The sequence below is a fragment of the Arachis duranensis genome, chromosome 6 (genome assembly GCF_000817695.3).
Source record: "Arachis duranensis cultivar V14167 chromosome 6, aradu.V14167.gnm2.J7QH, whole genome shotgun sequence".
Classification (NCBI taxonomy): Eukaryota; Viridiplantae; Streptophyta; class Magnoliopsida; order Fabales; family Fabaceae; genus Arachis; species Arachis duranensis.
This window is the reverse complement of record NC_029777.3, coordinates 43,068,387-43,072,945: the sequence shown is the minus strand read 5'-3', so window position 1 is coordinate 43,072,945 and position 4,559 is coordinate 43,068,387. Positions and strand designations below refer to the sequence as shown.

Sequence of the window (4,559 nt, the reverse complement as noted above, 5' to 3'; positions counted from 1 at the left end):
CTTAATCTTCCTAATTTTTCGTGCAAAATTCACATATAATTTTAAAATCATAAACCAAAATAAAATTATATATATTGAACTAATCCAACAAATTATAAACTTCCCCATAAAAAAAGACATACATATAAAACTTGTCACCACAAAAGTAGGCTTTGATGACAAAGTACCAAAAAGTAAAGTCATAACAAGTAAATAAAAATTACAATTCCAACAAATGTCACATATCTACTTCTTTTATATACTTAGTTACAAAATATGAAATTTCATGAGTAGTGTGATCATCCATTATGAGCTCCATTGTTTTTATCACTGCCCTGCAGAATTTTAAATAATCTTGTGTTAGTACATGTTATAAAAGCGACTTCAATTAAGTCCAACAAATCCAATTCCAAATCCAAATTGATTAAACATGAAAATGGCAAAGCAACTTTAATTAGGTCCCACAATCATATTCAGCCATTAGAACAAAAAACACATATCAAACACAAAAGCAAATAGTCCCCTATACATGGTCACAAAAGGAGCTGTTTATTGGGGCAGAGGAACAAACATTTACATGAGTAAAAAGGAATGCTATAATTTTGACTAAAAGGAATTAAAAGTTGACTCGCAGGTAACAAGTAATTAAAAACTAAAAGGAATGCTACAATTCACAAGTGCATCATTATCATGCAATTGGTTTAGCTGAATGGTAAGCAACCCATCTGTAACTAAAATTCATATTCCTTTTACCTAGTTAATGCTACACTACCTCAGCCAGCAACATAAATTCTCGATCAACAAGAATCAATAGTTCTCAATTCTCAATTCAGCTAGTATAAATTCTCAATCAACAAAAATCAATAATTCTCAAAAAATCAATTATTCTATTATTTTCTGATTACTAATTTTGACTTTAGGTTAGATAGTGAGTGTAACCCAAAAAATAAAGTAGTTAACTAGTGAAAAGGTTTCAACAAAAATGAGCAACCACATGCTTGTTCAAATAATAAAAATCAGTCAGCATGAGAGAAATAACAGGCCACAACAACAGCAAAAGAACAGAATTAGTAAACCCGACTTCATACATAGTAGAATTTCAATTCTCACATAGCAATATAACAAAAGAATTTCTTAAGTAACATTTCTAAACAACAAAACTTCAAAAAGAAAATACTTCAAACACCAGAAAACTATCAACATATTTAACTTACTTTCTTTTCCCAAAATTGTAAAAAGATCCTTAGTTACATTCCTGATGCTCACATCTGACCAAGCATGCTTCCATTTGAACTTGTTATTATCCCAATATCAAGTTAACACATTCAGTAGCAACAACTTTTGCTAATAATGTCTGAAATGCAATAAAAATAATTGAAAATAGAATGGAGTCAAAAAACTTCAGTAAGGGGAAAAAATGTAAAAGGCAGGTTGAATATTGTCATTAATAGGTACTCAGCAACTTACTCTGCCAGTTCCAAGAGGATCGTACAGAAGAACGCTGGATCTCTTGCGTAATCCAGATGCAAAAAGATCTTTATGCAGTAGGGGCAACTAAAAATATGAAATTCAGAACAATTAGATATTCTGAAACTACAAACATAAACAGTATATCTGAGCTTGCTTATTATTTAACAAGATAAATACAACAATATATAAGAAACAAGCCTGAAAATGTTCTTGAACAAAAAAAAATCCTTGAAGGAGAAGCATATTATTTTCCATCAAATAGAAAAAGCTAAGATATACTAAATAAACTGAGATGATAGATAGCCGAGAAAGTCTCTTCAATATCCATTTTAACAGAATTTGCACTTTCAGGAAGCTATAACTAGGGATAAATAACAGTATAATTTTATTAATATATAAAAGTATAATTTAATTTTATTAATAACTATGCTATAATTGATTCCATTTGATGTGCGCACCTTTTTTGCAATTCGTGGCATTAAAACAACTTTAAACTTATTTAAAAGGAGGAATATGATGTAAATGCACTAAGATTCTCAATGGTATAATTTGATTGATACGTCAATATCTGCACATACAAGAGAGCAATGAACTAGTAAAATGCATATAAGCTTACCCATGGGTCCAGTCCCTGTCTCTCTGCTGTAATCTATCAAGTCCTTCATACTATTTACCACTTCTGATATCTGCAAACATAAATAAGGTTGTAAAAGACCGATACTAATTCAAAAAAAGGATCAAAAGTGCACCATCTGAAACATTCTCTAAAACATTATGTACTGGAAAAGTAAGGTGAGTAAATGATTGGAAATGGATAAATACCTATAGGCAGCGCACATATCTCCTTTGTATATCCTAAATCATTTACTAATGGAACTTCCACACCAATTGATGGGCTGATGCAACAAACCTGGAAAAGAAGCATGTCAAGATACTTAGAAAAAGATATGCAGAAGCTTGTGGTAAAATGGAAAATCTAATTTAAAGCACAAGGTGATCAATGGAAATCACTAGCTAAAGCTAAACTATGGCACAGCCGGCCCAATAAAATAAAATAAAACAGAATAATAAGAAGAATAAGAAGAAAACGCGCACACACACAAGACAACAACAAAAAAGGAGAAAGAGAATATCGGGAAACAAGAAATGGTGGGTATAAAACAGGAAATGCACCATTATATCCTTTTCCACTTATACCCCCTATTACAACACCTAATATGTGTGCTAAGAATTTAATTGAGTTAGGGAAAAGAAAATATTCAAATATAAATTCAGTCTGAACCATTTTCAAATGTGTTTTAGTCAAAGCTTATTTATATTTACAGATGGAGTAATGATTAAGAGATTCTAGGGCCAAAAGAGTATTTAAAACTCTAAGCAACACACCAGCCCAGTATAAAAGGACTGCTTTTCTCCAAAAACCTAGCCTGTTCAAAGTATAGACTCTAGTTAACAAAGTTCTTGGTTTCTAAAAGTAACGCAGCCAGCTATTGCAACTGCTAACAATAATCTGGGAAAGTGTTTGAAATACCTATTGAGAAATGTCAATTCATCTTCACAACAAGAAATCTGTGATCCTACAAGATTAAGTTCCCAAGTATTTACAGAGGAAAGATTTTAAGAGCTAGAGTATACTAAACCAAAATGCTTCTACTTAACCACACTGCTGCAATGTTAAAAAGCTTTAACGTAAACATAATGCTATATCAAAATAGTTACTCCAGAAATTGGTTTGGGCTTTTGCTTTTTAGAAAGAGACTCATTTTCTCACTATATTGAAAACAAAATACATGTAGTCAATGAACAGAGAGTGAGTGTGTGTTGTGTGTGAGAGATAGAGAGAGAGAGAGAAAGGGGGAGGAATACCTGTAATGAGTTCCTAAAAGACCAGAGAAACTTTCTCCTTTCAGGTCCGCAGGAAGTACTTGATCCTAGAACAATTTTACAAAAACAAATAACACAAATCGGTTAAAATAGTATTTAACTTAACACACACTAATAACAAGGCTTTTTGCAAACCAGGGTTACCAGGGTTTGCCAGAGAACACAGAGACAGAGAACACAGAGGAGCATGGAGACAGCGGTCCAAAATGGGAAGAAAGACTTACCAGGGTTTGCGAGAGACAGAGACCGCTGCGTTGAGGGAGGGCCAACGAGGGTTGCGTTGATGGTGACACAGAGACAGAGGGCCAACGAGGGTTGCGTTGAATGGCGATGGTTGAGAAACAGCAATAGGGTTCGACGGTCAGGTGCGAGGGTTACACGAACGGCATGGGTGCGACGGTCATTCGCTTACACAGATGAGGATGACGGCGATGAAGGTGATCAACGGTCATGGTGCGATGAAGGCGATCAACGATTTTCGGTCACGGATGGCTGAGAACGGCGCGGGTAACTAAGGCATGGCTGAGAAGGTCACGGAGATGTTGATTGAGGATGAAGACGAAGGCGATGAGCGATGAACGATGAACGGTCATGGAGATTTGTTGGAGGACGGCGCGGGTTACTTAGCTTTTAGGGTTTTCTTTTTGTGAGTGGGTTACTTTTGATTGAGGGTAATGTATGTGATGAACTAATGTGATGTTGTTTCAGGGTAAACTAACGAAAAAAAAGCTAAGTGTGGGAAACTAAATTTTGGAGGGAGGGAACTATGGGTACGTTTTTTTTAGGGTGCCCATGGACAATTGAAACACAAACTAGTCACGCTTTTTAAGCGTGCCGGTTTCTTGATATGGCCACGCTTTTTAAGCGTGGCAGTAAAAAAACGTGGCAAAATTTCAAGTCATTAGCCACCCTTGTAAAAGCGTGCCGATTTCCCTCTATCGCCACGCTTTTCAAGCGTGCCAATAAAAAAGCGTGGCCAAATTTCAAGTTATTGGGCACCCTTTGAAAAGCGTGCCGGTTTTCCTCTATGGCCACACTTTTTAAGTGTGGCAAAAAAAAGCGTGCCCAAATCACAAATCAGTGGCCACCCTCACAAAAGCGTGCCCATAGACCACTTTTGGGTACGCTTTAAAAGCGTGGCAAGAAAAAAGGGTACCGACAGGCCTTTTTTCTTGTAGTGCGTCCATTGAGGTCTTCCTCAGTGGCGTTCACTGCCTCTTCCTCCT

At 35.6% G+C, this 4,559-nt stretch overlaps 1 long non-coding RNA gene across 1 annotated transcript; it reads right to left on the bottom strand.

Annotated features, from left to right (window-relative positions):
• Window positions 1–204: 204 nt before the first annotated feature.
• On the bottom strand, window positions 205–4,036 carry LOC107493774 (uncharacterized). Its single transcript, XR_008010690.1, has 7 exons — window positions 3,558–4,036; window positions 3,316–3,380; window positions 2,272–2,359; window positions 2,066–2,135; window positions 1,447–1,533; window positions 1,194–1,333; window positions 205–314 (listed from the first exon to the last, which is right to left on the bottom strand). It is a non-coding gene; the product is annotated as an uncharacterized LOC107493774 (long non-coding RNA).
• Window positions 4,037–4,559: the final 523 nt, after the last annotated feature.